This window comes from Polyodon spathula, chromosome 11 (genome assembly GCF_017654505.1).
Source record: "Polyodon spathula isolate WHYD16114869_AA chromosome 11, ASM1765450v1, whole genome shotgun sequence".
Lineage (NCBI taxonomy): Eukaryota > Metazoa > Chordata > Actinopteri > Acipenseriformes > Polyodontidae > Polyodon > Polyodon spathula.
This window is the reverse complement of record NC_054544.1, coordinates 8,932,104-8,951,839: the sequence shown is the minus strand read 5'-3', so window position 1 is coordinate 8,951,839 and position 19,736 is coordinate 8,932,104. Positions and strand designations below refer to the sequence as shown.

Genomic DNA, 19,736 nt, shown 5'->3' with positions numbered 1-19,736 from the left:
CACAGAAATATCAGTTTACACTGATTATTTGCATCAGGATAGTATGGGCTTAAATTTATTATCAGAACACCTTCAACCATAATATTTCACAAGCATTTTATATATCTTTTAAACCAGTTTGTTTCACTTTGAAAACATAATCGCCATCTTGTCTTCACTGACTAACACTATCTGTATTATTATCCCCATGTGGTGATCTCCACTATAATGGCCGATTCTAAATGTGCACTTTTATATATTAAAAATACATATTTAAACCACCAAAATAATGCACCAAACCCACAGAATAATAATCTACGGCATTTATCCTTGTGATTTATGGCGTTTCAATGCTATATTGACTCTTACTAACCTGTTAAAATAGGAAAAGTAAAGACAGGACTAAATCAATTGTTGCTTGCAGTCTCTCGGTTTTACTACTGAAAGAAAGCATGATATCACCACTAACTGATAGCGCTGTCCTGCATTTAGGCTGCTCCACCTAGTGGCTGTATCAAGTAGTGCAGTTTAATAGGCTTTTCCTTTAGGTTCAAGGAGGACTTGACGTGTTCCTATTTTAAAGGTACAGGTAAGTAAAAAGAATAAAGTGTCCATACTTTTTCATGTATGAATTCTCACTTTTCGTGTGCGTCACACGCTCCCTGACAAAAATAAATGGCTCCTGACATTAATGAATAATTTCAACTTATTTACAAATCTTATAGTGAAAAAAGAGAAACTGAAAATTGCTGATGCTTTTAGCTTACTTTAGTATACACTAATAGGAAATGGAACTGATACCAGTGTATTGTAGTAGCGTGTTTGGTATGGTACAGTTCCCAAAACAGGTAGAGGTGGAACAGTGTGGTAAGCTAGACCCATGGCATTAACCATGGTTTGTGGCTGAAATGATGGCTGTCCCAATCGATTGTAAGTGAAGACTTGTCTAGGTCTTCTTTCCCTAGTGGATCTTCTTCCTTGATCAGTTGGACAATTTCCTTGTGGACACAATGGCACTGGTCCGCTTTGACTGTCTTCTGGGGACGTGGGTCTTCCCTCATGATCATGGTCACTTCATGCATTTAACAGTTCAAATTGAGCTGGGAAGTTTTCTCCATCAGACTGTCCTTCCTGTTCGGGTTCTGCCTCTTTCATCTCTGCATTGTACCTTTCTTGTAACGACGCTCTCCTCACCAGGTTTCCTCTGGACATGATGCTTCCATGTTCATTCATATTCAGAGTCCTATTGCCTTGCGGTGCTTGATCTCTTCGAAACCTCAGCCAGTACTGAGTGTTCGTGTCTCCCTCATCATCCGATGTGTCAGTACTCGGTGTCAGTTTTCTCGCTTGATTTCCTCTATCTCTTATTTTCCTTCTCCATTGTTCAGTTAGTGGTTTCTGTGTTTGCTGTGATGGTAACTCTACAGGAAGATCATTCACTAGTAATAACAGGTTCCGATGTAAAATCCGGATCCGGGGTTCACCAGACTCTGGCTGGATTTTATACACTGGGCTGTCATTGATCTGTTCTTTTACTTTGTAAATAGTTTTCTCCCAATAGGATCTTAATTTTCCTGGGCCAACTCTCTCACTCAGATTTCGCACAAGCACTCTGTCTCCAGGCTTAAAAACTACTCCCCTCACCTGCCGGTCATAGTATTTCTTGCCCTTTGCATTTGAGTGTCTGCTATTTTCAGAAGCGATCTGATATGCCTCTGTCATCCTTTTAGCCCACTTTTCTGCATAACCTTGTGCTGAATCCTGTTCTTCTCTTGTCCCTAATCCGAACAGCAGATCAATTGGTAGACGGGGGTGTCGACCATACAACAAGTAAAATGGGGGAATAACCAGTTGCCTCATGTCTGGTACAGTTATAGGCATGGACAACCTGTGGGAGATGGTCTTTCCACTGGTCCTTCTCTTTCTCCTCAAGCGTCCTCAGCATCTGTAGCAGCGTTCGGTTGAATCTTTCAGCCGGATTGCCTTGTGGTTGATATGGTGTTGTTCTTGAATGTCCCACACCGGAGAGCTGACGTAAAGTTCGGAATAGTTCATTTTCAAACTCACGTCCCTGGTCGTGGTGTAATTTAGATGGATATCCAAAGCGTGGAATAAGGTCACTGAAAATTCTCTCTGCTGCAGTTTTGCCTGACTTATTTTTAGTAGGATAAGCCTGTGCAAATCGCGTAAAGTGATCCACAACTACCAAGATGTATTCAAACCCTCCTTTGCTAGGTTCTAAGTGGAGGTAATCAATCGAAATGAGCTCGAAAGGTGAAGTGTTGGTGATACTTCTCATTGGTGCTTTCACATGGGTGGTAGGTTTTTTCTGTTTAATACAGGAACATCTTCTTGTCACATACTCTTCAATGTCATTCTTCATGTATGGCCAATAGAACCTGTCCCTGGCCAGACTTATGACCCTTTCTGTCCCGACATGACCCATGTCATTATGAAGATGCTTCAAGACCATCTGTTTGAACCTTCCTGGCAAGACTAGTTGTTTTCTCAAGTTGGTCTTTCGATATAAAAGTCCGTCTTCAATGTGGAGCTTGCCCCACTCATGCAAGAGTTTCTTAGTAGTGCTGCTCACCCCACGTCTTGCTTCACCCGTCAGAGTCCTGCTCGTCTCTTTGAGCCGGAGTACTTCTCCAATAGCAGTATCTTCTCTCTGGGCAGTTCTCAGTTCACCTGGATTGATGGCTGACAGTGATCCACTGATACAGGGTCCTTCAGGTTGACTTGGGGATGTCATATTAATAACTGCAACCCAGGGGACTTCCTTCCCTTGTGCCATGTGATGCCCTTGCCATGCTGCATGGATGACTTCAGGTGATAGCTCCTATGTACATCCGGCCACATACCTGTTTATATCAAGAGGACACCGGGACAGTGTGTCCGCATCCACATTGACTTTTCCAGGGCGATATTTTATGTCAAATCTAAAATCAGCTAACTCCCCTACCCAGCGGTGACCAAAGGCATTGAGCTTTGCTGTGCTTAGGATGTAGGTTAAGGGGTTATTATCGGTATAGATAGTGAAGTGGGGAGCATAAAACAAGTAGTCCCTGAATTTCTCACAGACCACCCACTTCAAAGCTAGGAACTCAAGTTTTCCTGAGTGGAGGTGGTAGTTTTTTTCGGCTGATGTTAGCATCCGAGACCCATAGGCGATGACCCTCAACTTCCCGTTTTTCCGTTGGTATAGCACGGCTCCCAGACCGTCTTTTGATGCATCGGTGTGCAATACGAAAGGCAAGCTGAAGTCTGGATATGCCAAAATAGGGGAGTCGACCAACATATCTACCAGTCTGTCCACCACACTCTGATGTTCTTCGACCCATCCTACAAGGGCCCTTGATGAGAGTTGGCTTCCTTCTTTCCTTGGAGAGAGTCTCTTACTGAAGTTTCAGGCTTGGTTGCTTTCACTTGAAGTAGTTCATACAGTGGTTTTGCAATTTTGGAGAAGTCTTGAATATAGGTACGGTAGTAACTCAGAAACCCAAGGAGCTGGCGGACTTCACCTACTGTGCTGGGCCTCTTGTCTTTCAAACTAAGAACCGCTTCCAGGTCTTTAGGGTCTATCCGTACTCCCTCCGCTGAGACTAACCGTCCTACATATCGAATTTCTCGCTTGAACAGCTGACATTTTGTTGGCCTCAGCTTGACACCATGGCTCATCAGTGATTTCAGCACCCGACGAACTCCAGCCACGTGATCTTCAAAATTTTTAGCATAACACAGGACATCATCCAGGTAGGGTAAGCAACACTCATCCCGTAAAGTGCTGAGCATCTCCTCCATGCCCCTCTGAAATGCCGCTGGAGCATTAGTCAATCTGAAGGGGATCCTTATCCACTCATACAGCCCCCAAGGAGTGATGAATGCGGTCAGGTGTCGAGAGCCCTCCACCATGAATCCCTGGTGGTAGGCTTTGCCCTGGTCTAAGATAGAAAACCAGCTGTAACCGCCTAAGGTATCTGTAAGGTCCTGAATCCGAGGCAGTGGATGGCGATCTGGCACCGTCTTCTGATTTAGCTGCCTGTAATCAATACATAACATCAACATTCCGTCCTTCTTACGTACGCAGACAACTGGAGATGAATAAGAAGATTTGGACTTGACTATCCACCTTCTTGCCAACAGACCCTGTATGTAATCCTTCACTTCTTTATAAAGGGGTTTTGGTATGGATGCATACGTTCGCTGTACAGGGATGTCATCCTTCAAGTTGATCTCAATCTGTAAGCTTGGTATACATCCAATGTCATCTTCATCACGTGCAAAGGCTGCAGATTCCTCATACAGCATTTGGCGGACCATTTCTTTCTGTTCTTCGTCAAGGTGACTTAGATCTACAGGAGGGTTCCATAGAGCCGTTGCTGAAACAGTGTCATCATCCCCAAAATGTGCTTTTGAGTCCATACCAATGGTATTTACATCAGCTTTGCAATCGTTAACCTGGGCACCGGTGTGAGACAACATAGAGATAGGCTGGATACTCCCAATTACTGTTCGGTGAGGCAATGTTATATTGTGTCTAGTATAGTTGCCAATTGGCACCTCAATATAGGGGGCCTGTACATTGTTGATTTCAACAAGACCATCAACAATGTCTAATTGTTCTAGATGCACACCCTCGTCTTTAGGCTCAAACAACACGGCAGTCTTGTCGGTCTCTGGATTAAACGGCACTCTGCATTTAACATAGACAACTTGGCCCTGTGGAATCACAACATTCTGTCTCCCTATCTTTACCAAAGCGCACTCCTCCTCTACAGTGCACCTGTTCTGTACAACATTTACTATAACACTCTCTTCTTCTTCTTGAATTCCCATAGCTCTGCTCAGGAGGTTGGCTAGCATTGTCATGGCTTTCTGTGTTCCCCCTGCATGTCTTCTAATCACTTCCTCGATTACACTGAATCCTAACAGTGGTCTTTCTAGCACCAAGCGACTCACTAGAAAAGGTACCCGAATTGACGGATTGGACTGGCCATCTCCTGGCAGGTCCACTTGCACCTCGATCCAACCGTCAAACGGTATCGCTTCCCCGTTCACAGCAACTACATCAAGGCCTCTCTCAGCTCCCATCAGTTCCACCAACATTCTTACTTTATGGTTAGGCAGGTATCTCTCCCTCCACGCATGATCCAGAATGCTAACTTGGGCCCCTGTATCAAGTAATACACTTGCAGCATAGCCATTCATGTAGCATTTTAGCAGACATTTGCCACCAACAAGTTGAGCTATACGGTCGGGACACATCTGTGCTTCTACTGGGAAGACTTCAGCTACAGTATTACCACAGACTTCGTCGTGTGTCCAAGCATAAGCACGTTCACACTGGAAAGAGCAATAAAGCAAAACCTTACACCTGGGGCACACCTTCAGCCTTGGTTGGGACTGACAGAAAACACACTGCTGGGACTTCTCAACTATTCCGGTCACTGTCCCGCCGCAGTGACCGGCTCCCGTTTCCCGATTTGCTTGGTGATTTGAGGCAACCAACCGCTCTGTGTCCCTCTTCTCCACAGGCGAAACAGTGGTTACAATTAGTGGTGCCTTGTTTCACACAAGTGTCCCGATTGTTGTGAATTTTTCAAGATGTCTATCATGCTTGACAAGGCTGCGACCTGAGCACTCAATTCTTCAATAGTTCTACAGGTCCTTTTGGATTCTACAGCTTCCTTCCCTACCTTCTCAGCATTACTCTCTAATTGAGAACTATGTGCACATGCCATCTTGTTGCGAGGGACTTGGCCAAGCCTCCGCTTCCTTTCACTTTCCTCACTTGTAATCTTAATTACATGCCTCAATAGTGCTTCATCAGAAACGGCAAAATCAGACAGAAGAGGTTTTAAATCTCTTCGTATATAGTTATGTTTTGTACCCAGCCCCTGGTAGACAGTGTGCAAAAACACACCCTGGACTGTGGTGTTATCATACTTACTGTCTGTGTCAGCTTGCCTGGAAGCGAAAATGATCTTTTGTTTCAACCCAATCATTCTGTACAGAAATTGTTGGAGTTTCATGGTCATACTGCTTAGCGCACATTGGCTCCTGGAAAAGCTGAGTGATATTCTTTTCTCTTAAGTGTGATAGGAGAAAACTTTTCAGTTCAGTAAGTGTCATGTCATCTTTGTTTATCAGCATGTCTTTAAAGTTTCCTGGTTTGATAATACGAAAGACACTCCTAATGATCTCACTCTCACTGTAATGCTCTTTAACGCCCTCTCCTATTTGTTTACATAAGTTGCTGAAACTAATATCAGAGGTAGTGTCACCTGTTTGACCCCCGTGTATCTTAAATTCCCTACGCTGCAGGAATGGAACCTCTTTTGCATACACAGTATTTTCACTCCTAGTATGTTGGTAATGTTCATTGCTGGGACTACTATCCATACTAGTGCGCTCCCTTGTAGTAGGGCGAACTGTTGTGAGTGTTGCTGTAGTAGTTTTGTACTGCTCCAATTTTCTACCTAGTTGTTCGTAACTAGCCAACATTTGTTGGAGCTCAACACCATGAGATATTTCAGTGGCATCGCCAGCTAGATCAATTGGTAAGGATGGCATTTGCTGGTTTTCGTTTAGCCCCTCAATCTCTTTAGTAGGTTGGATAATTTCTGGGCTTTTCTCACGGTTTGCGATCAAGCCATATATCAAATCTTTTAGAAAAAGCAATTGTGCCACTCCTTGATCCTCTTGGTCTAGCAATGCTTTGCTACATACATGAACATACACATATTCCAAACAACTTTCCTCATTGTTTTTATCTAGCTCATACAGGTTTCTGTCTGGTACCTGACCAATGTTTTCTGCAAGCTGATAGAGTTCATTGGCAGTTAGTCTGTGTAAGTCCTTCCGGATTGTCCACACCAACTCTTTCTTTCAGGATTAGTCATGTTGCGGTTCTTCAGCAGCTTGGGTCTAGTAGCAGCGCTGCGTCTCTGGAGCCAGGGTCCCCCTTTCACCTCGACGTTCTGCCAGTCAGGTCCTGATTGGTCCCCCTTCCACCGTCTGGATGCACACTGCTGCCACCCGCGTTGGTCTCGCTGTCTTGGTTTCTTCAAATCACTGAATCAGTTCCGCCAGGCGTTGGAGACTGATCCCGGACGAGCCCCCATGATTCTGTTACGGGTCTTGGGCAGAGAGCCCATCAACAGAAGATAGTGTTTAATCTGTTAAAATAGGAAAAGTAAAGACAGGACTAAATCAATTGTTGCTTGCAGTCTCTCGGTTTTACTACTGAAAGTTTTAAAACATCAAACAATCCATCACTTCATTGAAGAAGTGCAGAGAAGAACAATAATAACCATGACAATAAAATAATAGCAATAGAACATAACCAATAACAAGCCTTTTGAGATAGTCTTCATATTGGTATTCAACCGCTATCTCAGCTGTAGTATATTAAAATAAAACATGACAATCACAACAAAGAAGCATTCCACAATGGATAGCCTGTGTCATTTCTATAGTTATGCATTCTCCATATACACGTTATATAACTAGCATCACTATTTTAACACGTTCAGACTACTTCCATGGCACTGTTGCACTATTATTAATCATCAGTTCAACTACAAATATCATTCAAGTCTAAGCATCCTGAACGCAGTGTTAATAATGGTACATACAACTCACAATAAGGTATAAGTTTTAGTAATTCAAAACATGCATTTACATCACGTTATACCATGCCTAAATTCTACCTTTTATTAATTAGCAAAATGAAACACAGAATAACAAACATCACAGAAATATCAGTTTACACTGATTATTTGCATCAGGATAGTATGGGCTTAAATTTATTATCAGAACACCTTCAACCATAATATTTCACAAGCATTTTATATATCTTTTAAACCAGTTTGTTTCACTTTGAAAACATAATCGCCATCTTGTCTTCACTGACTAACACTATCTGTATTATTATCCCCATGTGGTGATCTCCACTATAATGGCCGATTCTAAATGTGCACTTTTATATATTAAAAATACATATTTAAACCACCAAAATAATGCACCAAACCCACAGAATAATAATCTACGGCATTTATCCTTGTGATTTATGGCGTTTCAATGCTATATTGACTCTTACTAACCTGTTAAAATAGGAAAAGTAAAGACAGGACTAAATCAATTGTTGCTTGCAGTCTCTCGGTTTTACTACTGAAAGAAAGCATGATATCACCACTAACTGATAGCGCTGTCCTGCATTTAGGCTGCTCCACCTAGTGGCTGTATCAAGTAGTGCAGTTTAATAGGCTTTTCCTTTAGGTTCAAGGAGGACTTGACGTGTTCCTATTTTAAAGGTACAGGTAAGTAAAAAGAATAAAGTGTCCATACTTTTTCATGTATGAATTCTCACTTTTCGTGTGCGTCACAATAACAACGTTTGTGCATTAATTTGTGTCAACACTGATAATATTATTTATTCGCATGTATCCTAGCAGCCTCACATACCAAGTGTATAGCTAAGGATGTAATGTCATTCACACAGGAAGCTGAGTGGAGGCAGGTTATTAATGTTCTTAATCATCTCATCAAGCTATGGATGGTGACAGCGAAACAGTGTGGATTCATTTTAGTTTTAGCTGAGTCAGACTCTCCTCAAGTTCTTGATAAGACTTGAACTGTGTGTAAAATATGCAAGGTTCGAATCAAGTATCCAGGGACCACAACCAATCTGAGTTTTCACTTAAAACAACACTGTCAGATTGATGGCACACCATCATCATCGCCATCGCAGTTACACACGGCAAAGGAAAGTGTGTATGCACAACCTACACTAGAAAACCGTAGTCGTTCAAAATTATCTGCAACATCAGTGCGAGCTAAAAATATAACACAGTCATTTGTGCATTTTATTTGTAAGGATTTGCATCCTGTCCCTACTGTGCTGTGGAAAACTAAGGGTTTCGAAAAATAAATACTTTTCCCAGCCAAGGTACACTGTTCCTACCCGTCATTATATTAAAGTGCTGTTCCTGATTTATACCAGCATGTTAAACGACAGATCATACAAGAAGAGCTTTCTAGCTCTCATGTCTGATATAGCTCGACCTCACGAGCAACAGATTCATATGTGACAATTCCCTGTAGCCACATATCCGCAGACAGGACACTGGTCTCTAACGTCCCCGAAGACAAGGGCTTTACTAAAATCAGCTATTGAATTGCAGACAAGAACCCCGCAATACTTACTAATAATGCCTCCAATATGGTTATTGCTGCTCGTAAAGCTAATGTTACGCACTGAAAATACTGGGTAGAGTTAAGCGAATTGTAATTTTTTTTTCAAATGAAGCATGACAGCAAATGATTTACAGTATTTGTATTCTTTTTTAAAGAAATATATTTTAAAGAATAAACATGAAACAGCAAAGCAGGCTGTGAAGCTTTTTTGACCATTGTTATTGTTAACACACAAACAAATGGGACAATCATTGTGTGATTATTATATATTTTTTTATGTTTCATGCTTAATTTACTGTATCGTGATATGTATCGTATCGTGACCCTCATAGTGAACACACTGCCGATACCCAGCCCTAGCTGTTGTTGTTGTTATTATTATTGTTATTATTATTATTATTATTATTATTATTATTAGTAGTAGTAGTAGTATTAACAATAGTAGATCTAATTCCATTTAAAAAAATATATAAATTCATACTTCTGCTTGTTCATTTTCCTACGTTTTGCATACCGTGTACTCAGTGCATACTTTTTTATAATTTTGCTTTATGCTTGAGGGTGTACAATACAATGCAATTTTGTTATAAAACAAAGTTGTTACTTAGTTCCCACTGACACACAACATTTTAACAAAGTTGCTGGAATGTTTAAATTGAGCTACAATGTTGCTACAAGGTTGTGTGTTAGCAACTTCTCAATGACCACATGAAGCATGTAAATCTAGTGATATAATATAGACGTGATCTCAAATAATTGTCAGTCTCCAATACTCATCTGGATCTGCTGGCAAATATTGTAAATAAACACCGGTTGGCGTTTAAATTAAATTTTACGGTATTTCAAACTGTCCATTATTTGCAGAGAAACAACAAAGAAGCCGGAAAAAGTGGCATAAGATTCTATTTTGGGTTGGTACGCTTAAAATTATACCCATATTATTTTTCTGTCCCATAAACGTATAATGGACTTCTAAATGCTGCTTGTTAAAAAATGATACAATCTTCAGTTAAAATTTTAAAAAGTAATTTTAGTAGTTTGCATAAAACTGCAACAATGCATTTAGTTTTGTATTTGTGATGGTTGTTGTACACTGCATGACACTTTGTTTATGCAGCAATTAAGCTACACATTTTGTAAGAAGGTGAGGATTCTATGCATTCTGCACTTGCGTTTGTTTATTTTAGATATTAATTGTATTCTTAGCCTTCTCTTTCTGTTTTTTTTTTTTTTGTAGGATGGGATGCACAAAGGCCACAGTGATTATTAAATAGCAATTGCCTGCAACCACCCTGTCCGCTTCACAAGCCTTCACCTACACCCTTGAAACCCGAGTTGATGGTGAGGCCTTTGGAGCAGTCATAGTATGATAATTCAGTTGTTGGCAAAAAGTTGGTGAGTAACCGTTCATACTTGGTCTGTGTTCAAAGGTTGGAAGGTTCATTCGCTAGCCAGGAATTCAAAGGTAGTTCTGAACCTTCGAAGGTTCGTCGGGTGGCATTCACGCACTATGTTTTTTTTTTTTTTTATTTTTTTTCTCTCTCTGTTAACGGAAACAGTTTTGACAATGTGTGAATACTATAAATCACATATTAAATGTCACATGCAAAATTTGATAGTTTGATTTTTAATAAAGCATATTACTAAAACAAAAGTTGTTGTACTAAAGTCCCCTACCAAATCGTTATACGCACTAGCAACTAGGCTATATGGCGCAGCTGCCATGCTTTGGAGCAGGGTATATTATGCTAAAGTACTATGCCATAAGCTGTTTTGAAATAAATGTCTGGAAAACTGTCTGCTTTTTATTTTTATTTATTTATTTATTTATTTGTTAAATGCCCATATGACCAAAGAAAAGTTGAATGCAAACTGCAAGTGATTCATATTATGGAGGCATAACCTACTTCCAGGATCATTTGACAAGTTGCACGTGAGCTAATATTATTCTTAGTTTTATTAGTAGTAGTATTAAAGTTGTTAAATGTGACTGACTGATATCTAGGGCATCTGATTTTTTCGGTGAAATTTTTTTCCAAATTCAGGCGAATGCTTTTTTAAAAAATCGTGTAGAATTATTTAATGAAAAAATTCGGGTGATTTTTATTTATTTATAATTATACAGTACTGTGCAAAAGTTTTAGGCAGGTGTGAAAAAATGTTGTAAAGTGAGAATGCTTTCAAAAATAGACATTAATAGTTTATATTTATCAATTAACAAAATGCAAAGTGAGTGAACAGAAGAAAAATCTACGTCAAATCAATATTTGGTGTGACCACCCTTTGCCTTCAAAACAGCATCAATTCCTCTAGGTACACTTGCACACAGTTTTTGAAGGAACTCGGCAGGTAGGTTGGCCCAAACATCTTGGAGAACTAACCATAGTTCTTCTGTGGATTTAGGCAGCCTCAGTTGCTTCTCTCTTCATGTAATCCCAGACAGACTCTGATGTTGAGATCAGGGCTCTGTGGGAGCCATACCATCACTTCCAGGACTCCTTGTTCTTCTTTACACTGAAGATAGTTCTTAATGACTTTCCCTGTATGTTTGGGGTCGTTGTCATGCTGCAGAATAAATTTGGAGCCAATCAGATGCCTCCCTGATGGTATTGCATGATGGATAAGTATCTGCCTGTACTTCTCAGCATTGAGGAGACCACAAATTCTGACCAAATCCCCAACTTCATTTGCAGAAATGCAGCCCCAAACTTGCAAGGAACCACCACCATGCTTCATTGTTGCCTGCAGACACTCATTCTTGTACTGCTCCAGCCCTTCGGTGAACAAACTGCCTTCTGCTACAGCCAAATATTTCAATTTTAAACTCATCAGTCCAGAGCACCTGCTGCCATTTTTCTGCACCCCAGTTCCTGTGTTTTCGTGCATAGTTGAGTCGCTTGGCATTGTTTCCATGTCAAAGGTATGGCTTTTTGGCCGCAAGTCTTCCATGAAGGCCACTTCTGACCAGACTTCTCCGGACAGTAGATGGGTGTACCAGGGTCCCACTGTTTTCTACCAATTCTGAGCTGATGGCACTGCTGGACATCTTCCGATTGTGAAGGGAAGTAAGCATGATGTGTTTTTCATCTGCTGCAGTAAGTTTCCTTGGCCGACCACTGCGTCTACGGTCCTCAACGTTGCCCGTTTCTTTGTGCTTCTGTAAAAGAGCTTGGACAGCACATCTGGAAACCCCTGTCTGCTTTGAAATTTCTGCCTGGGAGAGACCTTGCTGATGCAGTATAACTACCTTGTGTCTTGTTGCTGTGCTCAGTCTTGCCATGTTGTATGACTTTTGACAGTAAACTGTCTTCAGCAACCTCACCTTGTTAGCTGAGTTTGGCTGTTCCTCACCCAGTTTTATTCCTCCTACACAGCTGTTTCTGTTTCAGTTAATGATTGTGTTTCAACCTACATGTTAAATTGATGGTCATTAGCACCTGTTTGGTATAATTGTTTAATCATACACCTGACTATATGCCTACAAAATCCCTGACTTTGTGCAAGTGTACCTAGAAGAATTGATGCTGTTTTGAAGGCAAAGGGTGGTAACACCAAATATGGACTAGATTTTTTTTCTTCTTTTGTTCACTCACTTTGCATTTTGTTAATTGTGATAAATACAAACTTGAAAGCATTCTTACTATATATATTTACCAAAGAATAAATATTTTGGTAAAAAAATCAGGTTTTATTTAGAAAAATAAATAAATGCTTAAGCACAAAGTGTTAACAACAAAGTTGTAGTCAGCAGTTTAAATCCCCAGCGAATGTATATTTCCACACATTGGAGTGTGCAAACTTTTGGACATCTATCTCTCTCACATACATACTGTATATGGTGGCATTTCACTGCTTCAGTCAAGTTTTATTTTGTAGTGGAGTTGCAATTATAATTGCACACAGAACATACGGGAACAATAAACAGCTTTACTCCATGCTGTTTTACAAAAAGAAACTGTTACGTTTAAACACACACTCATAAAACAAATAGCTGGGAAGAAAAGTGTGCAAAATAAGCAAAAACATAAAAGCTATATTGCTGTAACTTTGAAAAATCTAAAAAAAATATGTATTACACTAAGAAGCCACATTTTTCTAATCAGTAAATCAGCTTACCATCATCAGCGCCAGTACTACTGTGTTGAATTTGAATCACAGACAACTGCGCATGCGTTTATTCATATACAGTATGTGCAGAAAAAAGCATTCGGGAGAAAGATTTGGGTTACATCGGGTAAAACCCGAAAAATCAGACACCTTACTCCTAACCTGCTTGGAACTGTGACTTAAATAAAGCTTTGTTTTGCTTAAGTCATCTGCAGTTCTTTTAATTGCCAGCAATAAGGCGCTGCAAGCTTACTGTGTATATTCCAAGCAGCATCAATTACGTGTACATAAACATGTTTTTATTTAAATTATAAAATATATGATTATTGTTCTTTATAACATATTTTTAAACTACATGTGGATGTTTATTCCATTTACATGGATTACCTGTAAGATAATAGGGTTTTGAATCAAATATAAACTAGTAGCTATGGTGATGTCACCATTACATTATGCAAATTAGTACCATTGAAGGTTCGAACCTTCCTTCAGTAATATGGTCAGAATGTACCCTTCGTTCCAGTCCTAGTTCGTACGATATGTTTCTCCTCATCAGGTTAGGACGTTGGGTTTATCCATGTGCACATTTGAGGGCGGTATTACAATGCAATCAGTAAAAATACTGTAACTTTCCAAAACAGTGATGGATACATATGTTTTCTCTTGTTATGCTGATGCTTGTGGACTACCGTAAAAATTGTTGTATAGATCTCACTGGCATAAAAGTTGCTCCCCTCTTTGAGACTTCAATTTTAGGAAAACACCTTTTTTGTGGTTTTTAAAATTGTTTCTTTACAACTGATTTTTTTCCCCTTTACATGCTCAACACCATAAAGAAAGAAAGATACACATGTTTATTTTCCAAATAACCCTTGTTTGCAACATTTTTTTCCATTTACTTTTACAGTTTTTTAGTGTTTAAACTGCTAGAAACTGTTCAGTTTTGAAAAATGTCTAAATAATTAGTTCAAGTAAATTTAAGTGCAATATCAAAATAATAGATAATACTACTATAGTACTGTAAATTCCAGTAGTAACAGTGTAAACCACTGACAAATGGTGCTTTAAATTATATAAAATGGAATAATTAAGGGTGTAAAATCAAGTTATACATCACATCTATCTGTATTTAGCCTATTTTATTTAAGCTTATCAAGTACCCAGAAACTTCAAGAACATGTTGTTGCTTTACTGAACACTTTCCAAAACCATACTTGGACAATATGGGCAAGATTTTCAAAATCTAGTGTTATTGTTTCAAACTCATGGTATAGTAACAAGTGTTTAGTAGCAAGTGATTTTCAAACGAAATGTGTTAATTAAATGAATCCATTAATGCTTTGAAATTGAGTCAATGGGGTCGTTAATGAACGCATTCCTTGTTAAAAAGCTTAATTGTCGTAGGTCACCTACATCCTGTCTCAACGACTTGATAAGGAGAACTCGTTAATCAAAATGCATGCCAACAAGATCAAGAAAGATGAAAAGCAGCAGAATTCGCTGTTATAGAAACTACATTATATTAACATATAAAATGCTGATTTACGATTAGCTGGCGTGTGGGTAAAAATCTGACGGCACGGATTAAAAAAAACAAAAAAGATTAAACCCATTTTCCAGGCAGTAATAAATCTAACCGCATATGTGCAGATGTCTCTTCCTCAGCTACACATATTATTTATTTATTTATTTATTTTTACAGTTGGGAATACTAAGGCTTACAGCACTGGGTGAGGGCCAGTGTTTCTGAAATAAGTTTAGGAGCTTATCTTAATTAGTCATTTATTGAAGCAGGGGTGGTTATTGTTTCTATAAATATGTTACATCTTCATCTCATTTTCTGTGTAGCCCAAAATAAAGCTTCTATATGCAGTGTAATATTTCTGTTTACTACTATTTTGCCACAGCTTACTATATAACTATTTAAATGTGCATTTTGCAATTTTGTTTGTTTAAAAAGAAAAAAAAAATACTGTAAACTATCTAGGTATAGTGGTTGAAATTCATTTTCTTATGGTGACATCTACTTTTGTATGTGTTGTAGCGTTATTGGGTTCTTTTTGGGACAGAAATGAGACTGCAACCATGAGTAGAGTAAGGCTCAAGCTGTTTAGTTGTGGTACAGCAATAATTAATAAAATTAATTCATAAAGTGAGAGAAGGGAACTGGGAGTTGAAAATTTAATGATTATAATTATCATTTGCTTTTCCCTATATACTTTCCCCCTCCTATCTGTCTATCTGTCTAGCTCTCTCTTGTCTTCCCCAAATCTTTTGGTCTTTTCCACGCACCCCCTTATGTACCCCCTTACACATCTTTCCTGCAACCCCATTCCCCTGCATGCACACACACAAAGCAACCCCTGCACCCACGCACGCACACACACACACACACACACACACACACACACACACACACACACACACACACACACACACACACACACACACTATCCTGATTCTCTCCCCTGCCCTCACGATCACTGCAATATTTTAGTATGTACGATTGTAGGCTATATATAAATATGTACGTTTCAAGTGCCATTGGTGTTTATAGTTGTTAATTATTATACATGTATAGCATATATGTAACACTTCATTATATATTTATTAAGCTTTTAAAATTAGGATTCTCTCCATTACATTTTGCGCGCCTCCACGATAAATAAACTCAACATGATTGGAAGTAGCCTCCAAGCACTTAGTGTTATGAGAACATTTTATGTGCATACAAAGCTCCTTTCTTTTTACTGCCATGTCGACTCGCACAGATATACTGTATATATGCTGAGTACATGCCTAATCATGCGAGATGTGATCAAATTAAAACTCAAAAACAGCTTTACTGGCTGTACACGTCATTGCACTTGATCAAGTACCGTATTACATGTTGTCAGTTTTCCCTGAAATGATTCTTCTAAGTGGGTTGCTTGATTCTTACAAGCAGAGTATTTTAGCATGGTTAGTGTAGGAATTATTTTGTCCCAGTGGTTTTGATCACTATGCTGTTGATTCTTATATTAATGATTCTTATAAACGGAGTGCACTGTATCCCCCTACTGGACAAATAAGCAGTCATGTAATTACAGGTATTGGCAATGCATTGTGTGCCCTAAATCTTCACCCTTTCCATAGGAAAATTTATTTCTAGGTATCCATTTAAAACAGATGAACCGGCATTCACATGAATTTTTTTTTTTTTTTTTTTTTACTGACTCAACTATTCTTGCTATCATGACATAATTCCTTAAAAATAAATGAAGACATTTGGAGGGAATCTGTAGGAAGGGTTATAATTAATAGAGTACCAGTTATTTGTCTCCTCAATTGATTATATTTCAGACTGCTTCGATCCCCCTTCTGCCTTGAAAGCAATCAATTTTTAAGTTAAAAAGTTGGAGGTACCACAACAGTAAATGGAAACTTGCTGTTTTGTCAATGAATAAAGCCTTAATTAAGCTTGTTTAATTGTGTTATATTACTGTAACAGAGTTGTATGATTTATATTCTGAATCATCACCAGCTTGATCAGGTCTATAATACACTTAAAGTACCGTGATTCATGATACATAAAGATGAGAAGATCTGACATTTTTTTATTCTTCAAAAGGGTAGGGGATGGGTATTCTCAATGTAAGTACCCTGTAGCTAGATTTGACATTTTAGAGTAGTAAATGTTTAAAGCCATTTAAAACAAAACATTTCATGACATGGAAGAAGTAAAAAAAAAAAAAAAAAAAAAAAAAATCTGAGCGACAGGCCTAATTTTAGCAATCTGATAATCTGCAAGCAGCATTTGTGGCTTGGTCATTCATGGTTTTTTAACTGGCTGATTTGCAAACAGTACAGTACGTATTACATTACAAGTGTGGGTATTAATTAACCGTTAGCGGTCCATTTATGCAGCACTTGTCAGGCACGTCTGGTACAATTAATTTTCACACATGCTGTTTATTTTCCATGCGCTGTTTAAATTTTTTTTTCATAGTAAAACAGGTTTAAAAGGCTTTGAATCACAAAACGACACTCAGTACTGTATCTCCAGCCAAGCCCCACCCCTTGTTCGCTGTATTTTTCACATACCTCTTTGTAGATGTTCATAATGATAAATCCTCTCCTGATCACTCGTTTTATCACCAAACTCCTCAATAATGTGATCGAAGTCATTATTTTATCACTGTAGCATCACAAAATGCTCTGCAAATGTCCGTGATATTCTTTGAGCACTGGATGCAGAAGCAGCTGTCTCCTTTGTTTAGGTCTGTATTATCTTTCTGGTGCATCGGGCTATCAGATACGCTCCCTTTTTTTTTTAGCTTCATTCGGCTCCTATCAGTCTCACTCGGCCATTGAAAGGTTTTCTCTGCTTTTTTCCGGAGAAAATACGACTAGAGTCCTGTGCTTTACGTCTTTTTCATGATATCGCACAGGAACCGACATCGAACTGGAAAGGGAAAATTGTAACGTAATACTGATATTAAATTCAAATTTAAAAAACAAACAAACTTTTAATTGGGCATTACACATTATTTTACATGAAATAAATTAGATATAGACATGTTATTGGTACTCCTGGCTAATTAACATAAAGTACAGTCTTGAGCACACACCAACAGCCGGTTAAGTTTCACGTTTAATCACACATTCTGCAACTTACACAAGCAAACCAAGAATACAAAGAATCTTATTTTGACGATAAAACTGCTTTTAGATTTACAAAAATGTGCTTTATTAAATATTGTTGTCGAAAAAGGGCTCATTTGAATTCTGTTATTAGCGATCATTATGGAGGTTGGTTATATACTGTTATTTGAAGCAACAACTTAGTTGAACTTTGCCTACCTTGTTTTGTAAATTTTCTCATTTTCCAAAAAGAGGTACAATGTTGTCTGACTACATCATGTATTTAAATGGAAACATAAAAAGCTGTACATAGAGTAGAGTTGTGTAAGAATGCCACCTGACACATCCTCCTCATTGGACGTGCAAGTCGCTCCTGGATATGTAGTGTCAACTACGTAAAATATAAGAAGGTGATGATGATTACCATTTCTGTTGCGTGACTCTGCAGCAGAGTGCTTCTGTGGGGAAACAGCAGAATATCCATTGTTGTGGGCAAATCCTTCTAATTTCTCAAATCAAAACGAGTCTGTGACATTGTCTATGTTAAAAAAATGAATCCCAGGTTTGTTTACATCCAGGAGCTGTGATGTAAACACAGACGCAGTTTCATTGATTTATAGCCAGACCACATCAACCCCACATTCCACTGAAATACATACTTCCCTGCAGGCCAGGAGGGAAGTGGGGGTGGGGCTAAAATATATACTAAAATAAGGCTATACAAAAAAAAAACCCAAAAAAACATTTATTGTAGTATGTGTCAAAATGACACATCTGGTGGTTCTTGGTAGGAAGTGCTTATAAAAATCGATTGATTATTTTTTTGTTTTTTTGTCATCTGCCGTTCAAACGCCATTAGGATATCTAATATATTTAGGAAAAGTCAAGAACGGACATGTGCATGGGATTCACAAACGGAGAGTTATTTACATATTTATACCTGAAAACGTCAAATCGACGTGCATGGCGGTTCTAGTGTTAATGGGTAACAGGACACCCTACTGAGTTTATTACAAGCCCATTACTTCACCCAGTATGTACTGTATATGTATGTAGTAGAAAATACTATTTTTTAATCGGTTGAATCCCCATTTGCACAATAACCTTGTTCAGCCTGGAGCCAGATTCATGCTTGTTGTGAAGCTAAAGGTTCATGAGTTGGCAAAAAGGCCAGAAAAATATATTGCACATGCAGGCCTTATGCCCGTGGAAAAGTGGTAAAGGAAGCAGTACAATAACTAGGCTATTGAAAAAGCAGAGAATGACAACACAGGTGATAAGGTAGGGAATCAATCTAAGAATTGATTGCATAAACCTATACCCCACTACAGATAGTATTTTACAATACCAGGGAAGGGCTAATTGAGATCACCCACCTGTCCCTGGTTACTGAAGCTTGATTACACCTAAAAATAAGTGCAGGTGCAATCCTAGGTGCTGTAAAATGCTAACAAAACAGTACCTGGTAGGGAAAAGGTTGATGATAAATCAACACCATACTAGTGCACAGTAGTAAAGATCTGTAGAAAACAATGTTATAAGCCTGTGCCAATGATAGCTCAAAGTTATCAAATACTTGCACAGCAATGTGTGATTTTAGTAATGCATATAACATTATGCGACTGTAGTAATTCAGAGCTTTAATGTAGCCACCAAATGAGCAAAAACTGCCTGAAAGTAACAAAGTTCAATCTTAGTTCATGGACTGTAAATGAAACTACTTTCAGTTATTTTAGAAAGGTCTGTTAATGTGTACCAGTTTTTAAACTTAACCATTTTTGTTTTGTTTTTTAACCTATTTGTTTCCAAGTGTAGTACTATAGGTA

General features: G+C 38.7%; 1 protein-coding gene across 4 annotated transcripts in view; it reads left to right on the top strand.

Annotated features, from left to right (window-relative positions):
* Positions 1–19,736, top strand: part of LOC121323123 (speckle-type POZ protein-like A) — a 34,176-nt gene that overhangs the window by 5,116 nt on the left and 9,324 nt on the right. For 2 of the 4 annotated variants that reach the window (XR_005951116.1, XM_041263922.1), the window contains exons 2-3: positions 10,045–10,091; positions 10,418–10,575. The exons of 1 other annotated variant lie outside the window; for it this stretch is intronic. The gene's annotated coding sequence lies outside the window, so the exon portion shown is untranslated. The remainder of the gene's footprint in view (positions 1–10,044; positions 10,092–10,417; positions 10,576–19,736) is intronic. One more of the 4 variants, XM_041263923.1, reaches the window with a different exon arrangement.